This window comes from Palaemon carinicauda, chromosome 3, assembly GCF_036898095.1.
Source record: "Palaemon carinicauda isolate YSFRI2023 chromosome 3, ASM3689809v2, whole genome shotgun sequence".
NCBI classification, from domain to species: Eukaryota; Metazoa; Arthropoda; class Malacostraca; order Decapoda; family Palaemonidae; genus Palaemon; species Palaemon carinicauda.
Genome location: NC_090727.1, coordinates 155,604,588 through 155,622,276, shown reverse-complemented (window position 1 = coordinate 155,622,276; position 17,689 = coordinate 155,604,588). Strand labels below are relative to the sequence as shown.

Here is a 17,689-nt window from a genome sequence, read left to right as displayed (position 1 = left end):
GGGCGTGAGGGTGGGCAGGTAAATGAACACGTGTCCGAGGCGACGAACGCAAGCGATGGCGCGACGGCGAGGGATCGTGCTGCCGCGTAGGTGAAGAAGATCGCTGGCGATGTAGATCCACAGGCGATCGATGACGAGCTGTGGTATGTCGACGCACTGATGTGCGATGGTGAGCAGCATGCGCAGGTGAATGACCGCGTATTGGTAAGCGATGGCGAGCAGCATGTGTAGGTGAATGATCGCGTGATAAGGTGCGATGGTGATCAGCATCCGCAAGAGGGCAATCGTTCAGGGTTGTGCGATGAGGAGCAGCATGCGTAAGCGGGCGATCGTGCAGGGTTGTGTGATGGCGAGCAGCATGCGCAGGTGAATGATCGCGTGAAAGGGTGCGATGGTGATCAGCATCCGCAGGAGGGCGATCGTTCAGGGTTGTGCGATGAGGAGCAGCATGCGTAAGCGGGCGATCGTGCAGGGTTGTGCAATGGCGAGCAGCATGCGCAGGTGAATGATCGCGTGAAAGGGTGCGATGGTGATCAGCATCCGCAGGAGGGCGATCGTTCAGGGTTGTGCGATGAGGAGCAGCATGCGTAAGCGGGCGATCGTGCAGGGTTGTGCGATGGCGAGCAGCATGCACAGGTGAATGATCGCGTGAAAGGGTGCGATGGTGATCAGCATCCGCAGGAGGGCGATCGTTCAGGGTTGTGCGATGAGGAGCAGCATGCGTAAGCGGGCGATCGTGCAGGGTTGTGCGATGGCGAGCAGCATGTGTAGGTGATCGCTGGCGAGCTGGTGATCGCTGGCGAGCAGAAGGTCGACGCGTGTCCTGTGAGAGGACAGGTGGTGCGGCGCGTTCACGAGCAGGAACGGGAAGATCGCTGGCGCGTTGTCGAACATGTGTTTCTGACACACGCGCAGCACGATGTTGCGTAGCCACAGGGCCAGGTGGATGGTGAGCAGGGAGTTCAGCAGGAACTAAAGGGTGGTCAGAGACCGCAGGGCGATGGTCCTCAAATGAGCGCTGACGCTCAGAAGAGAGCTGACGAGCAGGAGAGCGCTGGCGAGGGGGGCGAACATCAGGAGAGAGCCGACGAGCAGGTGAGCGTCGGCGAGCAGGAGATCGTCGACGAGCAGGAGATCGCTGGCGAGCAGGAGATCGCTGGCGAGCAGGAGATCGCTGGCGAGCAGGTGAGCGCTGGCGAGCAAGTGAGATCTGGCGAGCAGGAGAGCGCTGGCGAGCAGGAGAGCACTTGTGCGCTAGCCCTGCTTGCGTAAGGGAAGAATCCCTTAGCCCCGAAGGGACCGTTGCCCGTCGGGTGACGAGTTCTCCAGAAGGCGAAGATCCGGCAGGAGATGGTGAGCGGTCTGCAGAGAGGTTCAAGGAGGGCGGAGCCGTCGGTTGAGGCTGACGAGGAGAGTCCCCCCCGGAGGACGAAGACCCAAAAAGGCACCTCTTAGTCCCCCTGTAAGGGGAAGGGAGGCCCTTGCGGCGTAGAGGGCGGGGAGCCTTACGGCGGAGGCGGCCTCGGGGGAGATCGTCGGGACCATCGGTCCTCCGAAGGGGAGTCTCCGTCAAAACACTTCCCTCAGAAGGAAGCTGGGCAGCAGTCGAGACTGAAGGACTCACTTCCCCCTTCGAAAGATGCACGGAAGGAGGAGGAGAGCCTTGAGCACCATCACCAGCAACAGCACCTGCGTCGGAAGGCCCAGCCACTTCGGAGGCCTCTGTCACCACGACGTCGACAATAGACAGAGGGTCTACCTCCGCTACCACCGGCGACTGTTTAACAGCGGCCCCCAACGAGACAAGGTCAATAAGAGCGACCCTGGAGGGCAAGCCCTTAAGCCCCAGAGACAACCAAATCTGTAAAAGATCATCACTGGATAAGGCATTATTATCAATAACCTCCCCCGGAGGAGGAGGGGGAACCGCCTCGCTATGGGAGGCGACGCCCTCTCCCCCCACCGAAGGTAGGGTAACAGAACAAGGGCCTGCGCTCCCACTCGGACGACTCTCCTTAGGAGGCGGACGAGGGGGAGCTTCGGAGGAGGTTTGGGCGGCGGAAGAAGAGTCCCGAGAACCTTCCTCCTTCAAGGCTAACCCCGGAGGAGAACGGTCTCTCTTGGACTTCTTCTTACGCCGACGGCCAAACCTCTCCCACTGGGAGGCAGACCACTCCCTGCACTCACGGCACATGTTATCCTGGTCGCACCGTCGGCCCCGACATTGAGGGCAGAGGGTGTGAGGATCCGTAATAACGTCCGACATGAAAGTCCCACAAGGACGGCCGGCAACTCCAGGGCATGTACGCATAATAAATAAAAGAAAATAACTGAAGGTCAACTTCCAACCAATCACACAAGCTGAAAAGAAAAAGCAGAAAATTAAAGGCTGTCACGAAGGCGATGAGCAGACACGTCTGATCACCCCCGAGCCAAAAGTGAAGTGGAGCAAGTCACCGGTGTGTGGAGGGGGGAGGGGTAGCAAGCTACCCTTCCCCACCCCCCGCTAACTAGCGCGGGGGTAATTAACCCTCGTTAAAAACTATTGGCTCGTCATTTCAGCTGCGCTAAAAGTAATACCCTTTGTAAATAGCGTGGTTTGTATTTCGGTTACGGAACAAAGTACATTTTTCAGTTGGCTAATGACATCAAGACTTCAAATCACCTATAATAAACACAGCAATAACACTTCTCATGTAGTTCGTTGGGACAGGAGTAAACTTTCAGTAGATAAGTAGGTAAGGATATGGCTCCTACATTAGGTTGGATGGTGTTCTTGTGTTAGTTTCCCTTTTAAAATATGGTTTTTCAGTCATACCTTTCGGAATCTTAAAACTCGTTCTTTACAGCATAAACTTCTTTAATATACCTATTTATATATGAAGTAACTGAGGCTGAGGCCCTTTATTTGATGGAATAAGTCCTTGATATGAAGTTCTTTTTGGGGGGGTTAACACCCTGTAGCCTTTTAACCAACATTTTACTATAGACCCCACCTTTTCCTCTTTTAATTTCAAAATTCAAATAATTTCCCTTTGACCTTTTACAATTGCATTTCAGGTTGAGCCTAGTCTGCTGTCTACATCGTAATATCAGCTTTCCTATGTGGTTTTCCCTGGATTAGGTTTTAACTTTATCTTATGTTGGTTTACGATTCGTTTAGCATTTTTTACTAGCTTACATGATATGTAAATCAAATAGAATATCAATTAATATTTTTTACTAGATATTTTGATTAATACAAAAGGTAAGTGTGAATAAGTCAAGCATTAGTCAATTGGGAACATACATACAGTATATGCATATACATACTGTATACATATATATATATATACATATATATATATATATATATATATATATATATATATATATATATATATATATATATATATATATATATATATATATACTGTATATTATAAATATATTTTTTCCAAAGGGTTATCTTGTGTTTAATATGCATTCCTGACCATTAATATTGCTGCAAATCACTAGTTTTTTGGTATATGTACCGGCAAGCGGTTTCATGAGGAAACAAAATAGTTTTTTTTAAATAAGGGAGGGGGATATGAATATGCACATACAGTACTATTTTAAAATGCTTTATATGCTTTAAACTATGTTTTATCCGTTGTGACGGAACAGTAATATCCCGCCCAACGTCTTTAAAATTGGTTCCAGTGTCGGACTGGATTGAAATATAATTTTCAAAATGTCCATACCTTTGACAGTGAAAGCAGGTTATCATGTGATACCTATTACGCATTCCATATGTGCCCCATCGCAACATAACTTTGTCACCATTATCATGTATAGCCACTTGTATTTCCGCATCCTTTCAGCATGAAAGTGGCAAGCCCCGCCCCCCCCCCCCCCATGCTTTTCTTCTCTACATTCTGTATCGGATCCAAATGACGAATCTTATGAATCAAAGCATTAACTGCATTGTCTTCATCACTGAGTGCAATGCAAATCATTATTTGGTTTTATTATAGATCATTCCAATATTAATTGCCAAAACATAAGACATTGATGATTCTCTTTTCCCCAAGAGTGAAGCAAGTGCAACGTGGATCAAAATCATTGGATTTCTTAAAGAAAAAAAAATATCCCCGTTCTTAGATGGTCTAATGGGTTTTTGGTTAACTTGCTGTTGCAATGAAGGTCAAATTTAGTGAAAGCACATTATTTACTACAGGAAAAACTAATTTTTCTGTTTAAGATGTTGTCCCATCGGTAACTAGGAGCCTTTGTATATCAGCAGCCAGATCCTCATGTATTAATTAAAATTGGACATCAACTAACCTAAACTTTACCCCCTAACCTAACCTATAAGCCGTGTTCTTACCTACTTACATAACGGGGGGCAACTCCCCTTACACTGCCGTATTCTAAGTTAGACAATAATACATAAAGGTGGCCGCTATAGTACATACACCCCGGCTACAGCATATCTAGAATGTCAGTTTTGCTTCCAGCTATTGTTAAATGATGAGTAACAAATGCTCTGTCAATTCTTGTTAGAAGATATGCATAGGCCTACATGTTAAATGGCGCGTCCTATGGGTTTGCTATACTAAAAGCCATAGAAAAAAACACTAAAAATACGAGCACTCAAGTTCACTCATTTGCAAGTGAAGTGAAGCAACACCAATAGATCACCAATAATCTTGGGCAGAAATGGATAAAAAAATATAACCAATTAGAAAATATATGGTCCATGTACTGTATTTGCATAGAATATAAAGTACCGTATATAATTACCGCTTAGTCTAAATCAAAGTGTGTAGATAAGTTTAGAGTAAGTAGTTGACAATACTGTTGTGCCATACTGAAGCGAGCTAGACATCAGGTTCAGAACTTCAGCCCTGGGGTGAGGCATAACCTTTACAACGGCACCTCCAAAGTTTATCTTCTTGTACTGCTTTGTCTTTTCTTCCACATCAGGTTTAATACTTCTTTTTTTCTTTTCTATATTTGTTTCACTAAATAAAAATAATCCTACTATCTTCTTTAAGTCTTCCTCGTATAGTTGTTTTAGCTCAATCACTTCATTCCTTTCTTTTCTATATTCCTGGCAAAATAACAAAAAATGTATCAAATCTTCCTCCTCATTTTCACAAAAATTACAGTTCATATCCCCCTCATTATGTCTATTTACAATATTTAGTTTTAACGTATTAGTTCTTGCTCTAAAAAATATCACTGAAGCAAATTTATTGTCATAAATTAACTCTTCTTTAATTTCTTTCTTCCACGTTCTATATATTTCTAAGCTCATTTTACTTTCTATTTCTTCTTTCCACTTTTCAGTATCCCACTTTCTGGTTTCCGATTTTATTTCTGCCTTGTTCATTCTTCTTATTTGTCTTATGCCTAAACTTAATTCTTCCAAATACTTTGCAGGTTGTTTCCACCATCTTCCTTCTTTTTCTTGAATATCCTGGATAATTATTTTCAGTATTTCCTTCATCCATTCAGGGTACGATTTAAGTACTGCAGCTTCCCATCCATCACCCTTGCTTTCATAGAAGATGCACCTATCTCCCCTCTTAGAGTAGTATTAGCTGTGCTTTTAGTGGCCCCTAAATCTTCCTGTATACCCCATTCTCTATTCTTTGTAGTTTCTCTATTTCAGTTTCTGTTAGATTTATAATACTCGTTCCATACAAAATAGATGGTAAAGTAATACTTTTCCAGAACGTTTTTCCTATCATTACTTTATTTCAACTTTTCTCTATAACTGAATATGTTAGATTAGCTAATTTTTGTGCCCTTTCTATCATTACCCTTTTCTGAGTTTTAAATATATTCCTCTTATTATCTAGCTTTATTCCTAAGTATGTTAAACTTTCTACTACTTTGATTCCCTCTATGTTATCTGGCTTTTCTTTCATATTGTAAATCATAGTTTTACTCTTTTCTTTATTAATTTCTAACCAACATTTATTACCAGTTTCTACTAATATCTGGATGTTACGCTTTGCATTATATATATCTGCAAAAAAATAATGATTCTATCTTTATTAATTGATTTCTGAAACCGTTTCCTTCCTCTTCTATTTACTTCATGACAATATACGTAATCAGTTTAAAAAGTGAAGTTGATCCTGTGCAACCCTGTTTAATTCCACTCGTAACCTCCGTTTCTTGTTCTATACCTTCTCCTAAGTCAATACCAGTAGTATCTTCTTGATAAATATTTGCAATTGCATTGATGATTTTGGTGTTAATTCTTTATTCTTTTAAAACTTCTATTAGTACCTCCCTTTATACAAAGTCAAATGCTTTACTAAAGTCTATCGCAGTTACTATTAGGGGTTTCTTGTTACTATAGCTCTCTTCCACACAATACTGTAATATAAAGATATTGTCCTCTATCCTGCCTCCACCTGTAAATCCTGCTTGACATTCATTGTCTTCTTCATTCATTCTTATGTGGTCTTCTATTTCCTCTTTCACCATCATCATGAATATTTTATAAGAAATATTTAATAGAGCTATTGGTCTTAGGTCTTTTTCCATTGGCCTTCTTTTCTTTTCAACCATCTTTGTTCTTGACTTCTTCCACATATTTGGTTTTTCTTTTTCGTTCAACTCATTTTGATAACATTTCCGTAAGGTTTCAAGACATATTTTGCTTTTTCCTAGTGCCTTATATAGCTCGGGTTTTAGGCCATCTGGTCCTGCCGCTTTTTTTTTGCCTTTAGTTTTCCCAGGCAATTCTTTACTTTTTCTATGGTGATTTTTGGATTTTCTATTGGTTTTATTTTCCTTTTTGTTACCATTACAAGGTCATAGTGTTCCCTAAGTATGTCCGAAATATTATATCCATCTATTCGTGTGATGTCTTCCTGATGCGCTATTTCATTTTCATATTCTATCCGTTTTCCTTCATTCCAAACCGAGTCTATTTTATTTTCATGCTTATTCTATCAATATTTCCCAGTTTTTCATTTTTATCAATTTTTATTTCTTCTGTTATCTTTTTTTCAAATATAGTAATTTTCTTCTTTATCATTTCTTCCACTTCCCTCTTCTTTTGATCATATCTCTCTTATAATACCTTTTATACTTCGATATTGGATTCATTTCTTTACTTTTTTTTTTAAATCCTTCCTTTCCTTTATGCCTTTTCTTATTTCATCGTTCATCCAGGGTTGCTCATGTACCTTTTCTTCATTAAGAACTTTCCTTTTGTATATTCCTTCCAATTTTTCTTCAACGAAGCTTTCTTCTTCTTGCTTCTTGTCCTATGATTCCTCTTCGCTATCTTTCAAATTCCAAATCTTAGCTTTCTTCTACTCTTTCTTACATATCTCTGCATATTCATATATATTAAACTTTTATAATACATATATTATATCTTCATATAAGAATTTCTGCATTTCAAAATCCTATTTAGAGCACTTATTGCCAATTTAGTGTTTTTATCCCATTCAAATATTTGCATTTTATGTCTTGCTCCTCTGTTTATTGTTTTGCAATTTCTTAAGTGGCACTTTTGGTAGATTGTGATAAATGAAGTGACAAATGAGTTACAATACTTAATCATGGCAGTAAGATAGTTTATCACAAGTATCTTTACATAATGATCATAAAGGTACATCTCTAAGAAAGCATTTATTCTCTTGCTTGAGGGTACACTCGGGCACACTACTCTATTTTATTTCTCTTCCTCTTGTTTTGTTAAAGTTTTTACAGTTTATATCGGAGATATTTATTTTATTGTTGTTACTCTTCTTAAAATATTCTATTTTCCTTTTTTCCTTTCCTCACTGGGCTATTTTCTCTGTTGGAGCCTCCGGGCTTATAGCATCCTGCTTTTCCAACTAGGGTTGTAGTTTAGATAATAATAATAATAATAATAATAATAATAATAATAATAATAATAATAATAATAATAATAATATTGAACGACAAGTTACAGTCTCCAAGGGTTACCCTGATGTTGATAGTTTTCTGTCTCTCTCTCTCTCTCTCTCTCTCTCTCTCTCTCTCTCTCTCTCTCTCTCTCTCTCTCTCTCTCTCATAAAGGTCGCGTATGGATTGCAATCAATATAGTGGGATGGGCATCGAGTCAGAAACCGGCCACTTACTTAAATGGTTAGGGTTTATCTAGATATGCCATATGAGGTCTCTCAAGTGCACAGCACAAACACAGTCATTTGTATCTGGCCAACTCAATAGGTTCTTGACCTTTACCAGCGACTTACCGGCAGCTTGATATAAGAAATCACCATCCTCTCAGTTCTATTATATATATATATATATATATATATATATATATATATATATATATATATATATATATATATATATATATATACATATATATATATATATATATATATATATATATATATATATATATGTATACATATATACACATACAGTATATATATACATATATATATATATATATATATATATATATATACTGTATATATATATTACTAGTTATGCTAAACCTTAGTAGGAAAAGCAGTTCTTTCATATATAAGCTACGAAAACTTTAAAATACAAGAGGAGTGCCCGAGTAACGAGTGTGTCTACATGCATATATATATATATATATATATATATATATATATATATATATATATATATATATATATATATATATATATAAGAATGCGTCCCTAGAGATTTAAAAAGAACCCCGGAAAGGAAGAAAAGACGATGGATGGGTGAGCTAAGAAACTTTGCGAGTGTAGATTGGCATAGAACGAGCTTGAAATAGACGGGAGTGGAAGGATATGTCTGAGGCCTTTGCCCTGAATTAAACTAGTCACGGCTGATGATGTATATGTATATATATATATATATATATATATATATATATATATATATATATATATATATATATATATATATATATATATATATACATATATATATATATGTGTGTGTGTGTGTGTGTGTGTGTGTGTGTGTGTGTATTCTTTATGTGTGTGTATTTGGTTAAACGGTTCTTTAAATCCCTGAAAAATATCCTAAAATTGGCGTGCGTTGTCTGTTTGAAATATTTAAGCTTTACCTGTTTTTAATAATAATAATAATAATAATAATAATAATAATAATAATAATAATAATAATATAGCAAATACTTGTCTTATTTGAATTATCTTGGTGTCAATTCATGCATTGTTCATTATGTAAAATCCAAAATTTTAATCGTGAACTCGCTGGTTTTCGTGTAATGCCTTAGCAGCTAAAAACCTTTATACAAATGTAGAAGGATGCATTATCAACGTTTTTTTCGATTCTACTAACGTTTATGTATTCCACGTAAAACGCCAAAGGTAACAAGCTAATTTAAACTCTATTTGTCATTCCATTGTCATGTTAATTATTTCTATGCCAATATCAACCTCACCGACAAAAATTGTCACTCTTTTGTGACCACTTGGGGCGACTCTAATTACCAGTATTGCCTGAGGCGTCTAACTGTAAAGAAATAAGTTAGATTGCTGTCTTCGTATCAACGCTTCTTCAGCTCTTGTCATATTGGTGTCCTACGGAGTGCCACGAACATCCAGCCTTTGCAGTCCACTTCACCGCTCGTTCTGTCACTCCCTCGATGACTGCCACCAACCCCAACTCATCTGTCTAAGCTGCCATAGTGAGGCTCTCCACAGGGCCCTCACCCTCCGTCAGCAGAGACGCTTTCTTGGACAGCGGCCCCCCCCCCCCCCCCACCCTCACCAAGAACTCCATAGGCAGTGAAGTTTTTTTTTTTTTTTTTTTTTTTTTTTGCTAAATACATCATTACCTGCTACAATGCACAGCTGTCAGACGTCTCCTTAGCATCCCGTGAAGCGTGCTGGAATTAATGAAGCCAACTGTACAGTTGCTTTCATTAACTACCTATCTATTTCATACCATGCCCTCCTGCCAAGTACCAACGCCTTTAACCACCAACAGCCACTTGATGACGACCCTCCCCCTTAGTTGTGCTATTAACACTCCAGATTCGGAGCTGCTGCTAAGAAATGTGCTACCGGATGTCAATGTTAATAGAGCGTGTAAGTAGGTAATTGCCTGTGGAGGTGGCCTCCCCACTAACTAATCTCTTCTTTTTGTATAATTCAGGAACTAGTGTTCGCTTCCTAGTAGATACTATTGCATGTCTTTCCTTTCTGATCCCATCATTTCAAGATACCTAGTGGCTGACAATGTCGTTTTATATATTTTTTTTTTGGGGGGGGTGGGGTGGGGGGGGGGAGTACCGATGTAATACCCCTAGTTACTGGCGTTACACTGCCTCTTATCGGTGTAACTTTTTTTTTTTTTTTTTTTTTTTTTTGCCCATTTTCACCTGGTCAACATCGCACATTTTGAGGCCAGACAGATGTAGTGTAATGTAATATAATGTTTATATATTGTATATTTAACGCCACTACATTACACCAGTCCAAAATACTGAAAATTCGTAAGAAGTAAATTTCCATGATTAAAAGGGTAACACCATTACTTGAAGAAACAGCCAAAAAAAAATCGGTTGAAGAAGCATTGAAATGAATCATGTTTCAGATATATAGTTTCGATTCCCATTGCCAGCTTTACAATAGCTAAAGCGACGATGAGTCAAAGCTTCCGAAGAAAGCTGAATTGGGAGCAGCAGACTCATCGGTCTATGTATGACTAAGTCAAGATGGGGTATGAGATGTTGCTGTTCTTAAAACAATTAATTTATTTCCTTGTTTCCTTTCCTCACTGGGCTGTTTTTCCTGTTGGAGCCCCTTGGCTTATAGCATCCTGCTTTTCCAACTAGGGTTGCAGCTTAGCAAATAATAATAATAATAATAATAATAATAATAATAATAATAATAATAATAATAATGAGAAGGGCATGGGTGAATCACAAAGAAACTATCGACATTTCAAGAGAGGGTAAACGTGAGAAATGAGCCCTAAGATGTCATGAACAATGACGCAAATTCACCAGAATTTCCTGAATAATTACGAGTAAAGTAAGATGGATCACATAGTATCGGATATCGTATATAGGCGGTTGTGTTTGATGTAATGAGAGTTCCAGAATATGTTTCTCGAGAGGAAAAATAATGGTTGAGGATATCAGAGCAGTCATTCCTTCGTAATATTCATCATTATTATTATTAGCTAAGCTACAACCCCAGTTGGAAAAGCAAGATGCTATAAGCTCAAGGGCTCCAACAGAGAAAAGTAGCCCAGTGAGGAAAGGAAACGAGGAAAAAGAAAATATTTTAAGAACAACGACACCAACAAAATAAATATTTCCTATATAAACTTTAACAAAACAAGAGGAAAAAAATAAGATAGAATAGTGTGCCCGATTGTACCCTCAAGCAAGAGAACTCTAACCCAAAACAGTGGAAGACCATGGTACAGAGGCTATGGCACTTCCCGAAACTAGAGAAAATTGGTTTGATTTTGGAGTGTCCTAGAAGAGCTACTTACCAAAGCTACAGAGTCTAAATACTACCGCTCTGATGAGACAACAGTGACAGATATATGCAAGTCCTTTACGATGCCAAACTGAATCGCAGATAAGATACTAGCAGTGATAAAATACCATTGCGTCTGCAGAGATAAGCTTGGATCATAAGCATAAGAAGGAATAAGTATCCATCCATAAAAGTCTCCAAAAACTGTTAACTAATTCTTTGTAAAATTGTCTTTTTTTTTTAAGATGAAAATTAAGATCCAGAATCAAGATATTCAAGCTTTTATCCGTCAAAAATTTTGGGTTTTTAATCTATTATTATTATTATTATTATTATTATTATTATTAATGAGGCTCTTTGGGCTAATAGGTAGTAGGTTGGCCAAGGCACCAACCGCCCGTTGAAATACTACCGCTAGGGAGTTAGGGGGTCCTTTGACTGGCCAGACAGTACTACATTGGATCCTTCTCTCTGGTTATGGTTCTTTTTCTTTGCCTACTCATATGCCGAATAGTCTGGCCTATTCTTCTGTCCTCATACGCCTGACAACACTGAGATTACTAAATAATTCTTCTTCGCTCAATGGGTTAACTACTGCACTGTATTTGTTCAGTGGCTACTTTCTTCTTGGTAAGAGTAGAAGAGACTCTTTAGCTATGGTAAGCAGCTCTTCTAGAAGGACACTCCAAAATCAAACCATTGTTCTCTAGTCTTGGGTAGTGCCATAGCCTCTGTACCATGGTCTTCCACTGTCTTGGGTTAGAGTTCTCTTGCTTGAGGGTACACTCAGGCACACTATTCTATCTAATTTATCTCCCTCTTGTTTTGTTAAAGTTTTTATAGTTTATATAGGAAATAATTATTTTAATGTTGTTTCTCCTCTTAAAATATTTTATTTTTCCTTGTTACCTTTCCTCACTGGGCTATTCCACTTGTTGGGGCCCCTGGGCTTATAGCATTCTGCTTTTCCAACTAGGGTTGTAGCTTAGCAAATAATAATAATAATAATAATAATAGGTGTAGGAGATGATGTTGATTATTATTATTATTAATAGCTACTCCACTGCTACTCCATTTTCTAAAACCTGGGCAGGCGCCGTTGCAAAGGAAATGCCTCGCCCCTGAATCTGAACCTGCATCTGAGTGCCTCTTAATAATTTCTGTTGAAGGTTCCAATTTTTTTCATAATTGTCTTGGAAAACAGATTCAAAACAAATTACTTTTTCATGGTATCCCCAACCAAAACATTAAAAAATAAAAGAAAATATATGAATATACTACTGTTAATAACCCCAAAAACATAGTCTTATATATAGTCAAGATTTCCACATTATTATTTCCAAGCATTCAATTCTTCTGAATAAATTCGAATTTCCAATCTAGGTACTATTCTTTGAAGCACTTGAATTTGCGTTTAGATGTCTTGCCACACCAAACTATCCGGCCCATTGATTTGAAACACAATGGTCAACTACTCTCCCTGTTCCTTAGGTAACTATCGATTTGGCGAAAGAACTTGTCACTTCTTGAAAGTTACTCAACTACTGACCTCTTAACTAATAATTATATCAATACATTGATGATTTCTTTCATTTCATTTATGCAGTGATAGTGATGTAACATTATTTCATCTAATTTCTTTATCTCTGTCAATCTTTGTTCCAGTACTACCAGTTTGGGGTTACGAGTTAACGTATTATATATTTCAGACTATCTTTCTTAGTACGGAGTATAGGACTCACATTTCAATTATCAACCTTTATATTCTTTTTTAGTATAGAAAAGAAAAAATCTCCCTTGAGGTCCTAACCTATTGCTCTTTGCATTCTTAAATGCGGCATGGGACTAGAGGCCGTTCTTTCTTAGGCCCATATATAGGTCAAGGATATGATAAATTGTCTATGCTTTCCCACAGCCTCAAGAGTTATCTTGCTTGAGGGTACACTCTGACACGCTGTTCAATATTATTTCTCTTCCTCTTGTTTTTTTTTTTTTTTTTTTTTTAAGTTTTATAGATTTTTATGAAATATGTAATAAGATGTTGTTACTGTTCTTAAAACATTTTTGATTGTTTATTACCTCTTGTATAGTTTACTTTCTTGTTTCGTTTCCTCACTGGGCTAGTTTTCTCTCTCTGAGCCCTTGGAATTATAGTATCTTGCTTTTCCACCCAGGGTTTTAGCTTAGACTGTAATAATAATAATAAAAACAGGACCTACAAGATCGTTTTGTTACATACACTGTTAGGTATTTCGTATTTGTCAAACCGACATTATCAAAGTCGTTATGCAACAGTCTTCAGTTTCTTTTTGAAATCCCTTGGACTATCTTAACCACATTTAATACCAGAAGCCTCTGTAAGTAAGATAAATTCTACGATTACTTGTAGCTAAGGGGGAAAAAAAATACTGGAGCCTTAACATGAATTCGAGTTACTGTAATGTAAATGTTACTGCATATATTATTATCATTATTACTTGCTAAGCTACAACCCTAGTTGGAAAAGCAGGATGCTATAATCCAAGAGGCTCCAAAAGGGAAAATAGCCCAGTGAGGAAAGGAAACAAGGAAAAATAAAATATTTTAAGAACAGTAACATTAAGATAAATATTTCCTATATAGACTATAAAACTTTAACGAATCAATAGTGTGCCCGAGTGCACCCTCATGCAAGAGAACTCAGTTGTTATTGCCATTATTATCATTATTATACTTCCCCCTTGTCCAAATGCAATATGGGGCCATGTCAAAAACTGGTCGACAGATATTGATGGAGCCTGCGTGAGATAATGTATCTTTGAGAGAAATCGGCTCATATTTGATCACTCACTGGTCATAAGGGTAATTGTCTCACTAAAAGAAATAATGCTTCATAGCCGGCTGTTTATTTGCGTTGAAAATATTATTTAATGTTTCGTCATATATCACAGAAAATAGAAATGCGTTGGGGTATTTGAATAAGTCGTAATCTAGGCTTACCGGAAATCATTTAATGAGTGGCGGTATTTGGGTCTATTTTGATTGCTCACATTATTATTATTATTATTATTATTATTATTATTATTATTATTATTGTTGTTGTTGTTGTTGTTGGTTATATTCCTTTTCTTGGTTTATTCAGCCCACACGAAAGTAGTTTTTACTTCCATATCTTTTATGAAGATGACGTTATTCCCTATTTTGTTTCTTAACCATAACCTCCTTTATTTCTTGAGGTTCTGAAAGACGTTTCTTGATTTTTCATAGTCAGTCATTTTTTTCCACATTAATTCCTTACACTGTCAAGTCTTTAATCTTTCGGGAGGCTGATTGTTAGCACTCATTTTTATCATTATCTTATTATAGATCGACATTAGAATCAGGAAAACATTTTCTTTTATTAATCTTTTCCTGTATCTATTACAAATGCACTTTTTCACTTTAATAACAGATTTCTATTATATAAGATTTATATTTTTCAGCATTCTGGTTACCTGTGATGGTACAGGTGTTTAAAGATTTAAATGCCAATCATGAATGGCAGAAGCAAGGGACAGTGACAATTCCATAGACCATATATTCATATGATAAGCAACCAAGCTAGGACCAGGAAGAGCAGCCAGGCATTGGCTGCTGATGACTCAGCAGGTGAATCTGTAGGCTCCCCAATATCCCGTATCCTTAGCTCACAAGGATGCAGACACTACAAGAAACTATCGAGTTTGACCGAGACTCGGTCTAGCCAAGGTCCTATCATTAAAGGACCTTGGGTCTAGCGAAACGCCAGGGAGGGATGTTTCGAATAGACTTCCACAATACAATAGACTATGGATCTTCTTAGGGATAATTCATTGTAGCGAAACGTGAAACTAAATTGCGCTCAGTAACTCATATATACACTGCAACTATATTTACAAGCAAGCCGGTTTAAGAAGATAACGGGCTTGGCTTGTTGATTTGAGGAAAAACAAACCAAAGTTAGACCCAGTAACCTTTCGTTATGCTGAAAGGTATCTGAGGAAGTGCAAGATGAAAAGATAAGAATCTAACACTGAAAGGTAAAATTATACGATTTTTATTGGCCATAATAAAACGCTCATAATTCTACCGAAACTACACACACACACACACACACACACACACACACACACACACACACACACATATATATATATATATATATATATATATATATATATATATATATATATATATATATATATATATATATATATATCAGAAGTTTTACGATTTCAATTGACCTCAAAATATATAACTCATTTGGTTCTGAAAGTACTGTTTCATAATGTTTGCAAGTAGCTACCTACACATTCTCTTTCTTTATAAACATGCATTAAATTTCCATTGTGGGGGATTCTGACCGGTTACGTTTGACATTACTGAATTTTCGCAAGTTTTCCTGGTCAGCATTTTTGGCAGGGTTCGGAGATTTGAATGCCCCGCCTTCTCGCAAGGTCTCGTTATCTCTCGCTCCGGGCGAGACTGGATGGAGTCAATACACAACGCCAGACCATTTGGAAAATTCAGTATTTTCCATCTCTAATCTGGAATGACATTGCTTGTTATCCTATTCGGTTTATTCTGATATTCATACAGGATAACTTGCTATGGGATTTTAGGATGAATGAATTTCAAGTGCTGGAAAATAAATAGGAGCCTTAATGCCGTTTATGGCAATAAGGAGACCTGGAGGGAGAGAGAGAGCGAGAGCGACTCCCGCGGTCCGCCGACAAGCGGACGGAGCATCTCAGTCAGATTGTTAACGCTGGTGAGAGTGGATGTGTGCACATTGTCTTACGTCACATTTAAATGATAACTCTGTGATTATTAGTGATTCTACAAACGTTTATATCTCAGTAGTTTATAAGGTGATAGTGGAAACAAACTCGCGGCCATGCCCGTCGAAAATGACGTAACACTCCAGAATGGACAGGACACAGGCGGCGGCGGAGGAGGAGGAGGAGGAGGTGGTAGTGGCGACGATGGAACCGTCGTTGTTCCCCCGGATAACAACGTCGTCGTGGATCAAGCTCCTCAGCCCGAACCGCAGCAGGAGGAACCTGCTCCTCCGAACTCCATCGTCAACGGAACGCATCCTAAAGCACCACTGCCGACCGACGATCAGACAGCGCAGGATTCGCCCAAAGACGTCAAAAAGGTGAGTTGTCCGGGATAGGAGTAAAAGCGGCGAAGTTCATCACTGGAGGACGTTAAGGTTAATTGGCCATTTGTGTTTTCAAGGTGGGCGCAAGGTGGTTGTTGTTGGTTGCATCCCTTTGGCAGCAGCTGTTGGGGGGTGTTGGTGGACTGGTTGCCGCCTCTTGGGCTGCCAGGGGAGAGAGATAGAGAGGGTCCTTAAGTGCTCCTTTTTTTCTTTAGCGCTGTGTCTTACTTTCCTCTGCCGTTGATGTCTTGTTGAAGTCTCCTCTTACCGTCCCTTTCGTGTTAAACATCTTTTGGGGCGTTTTAAAAGATGTCAGGTTATTATTTATGCTGGTTATCTTAACTTGAGTTTCTAAAGCAAGCTTTGGTCATACTATATAGGCTTGGTCCATTTTAATGATTACTTCTCATATAGTTTATTTCCTTTCCTCAATGTGCTATTTTCCCTTGTTGGAGCCCTTGGGTTGTAGCTTGGCTAGTAGTAATAACAATGTGAAAATGGAAGAATTGTACATACGATAAAGCTAAACCTTACAAGGTGCAGTAATCTTCATACACTATTATAAATATCTTGGAAACCGTGTAATGAAATATGCTCTATACTACAAATGGCGGTCAATCATACTCCTAATAAAAAGCAATCGGTCATGAGACGATAAAGATTTATATTTTATTCATATTTGTCTATAAAGTATAAAATCTATAAAGTCTATAAAGTATAATGCAACAATGTCTTGCTCATGATTCAAGATTATTTTGAAATGTCTACCAAAATTGTTTTGTGCGCAAATTAATATGAAATAGTTTTTTTTTTTTATGAAAGATGTGTAAATTGCAGAACATTCGGGTAAGTGTCTGGGCACCGGTATATTTTTTATTTTCACTGTAACTAAACAAGAACTCATATTTAATACGCAGCTAAACTTTTATTTTGTATTATCCGGTATTTTTCTTATTCATTGCTGGTTTGGCAGTTTCCATGTGTATTATATATATATATATATATATATATATATATATATATATATATATATATGTATATACTATATATATATATATATATATATATATATATATATATATATATATAT

At 38.2% G+C, this 17,689-nt stretch overlaps 1 long non-coding RNA gene across 1 annotated transcript in view; it reads right to left on the bottom strand.

The window, feature by feature from the left end:
• Nucleotides 1-4,861, bottom strand: part of LOC137638701 (uncharacterized) — a 62,966-nt gene extending 58,105 nt beyond the window's left edge. Inside the window, exon 1 of the long non-coding RNA XR_011044168.1 lies at nt 4,768-4,861. This is a non-coding gene — a long non-coding RNA (uncharacterized lncRNA). The remainder of the gene's footprint in view (nt 1-4,767) is intronic.
• Nucleotides 4,862-17,689: the final 12,828 nt, after the last annotated feature.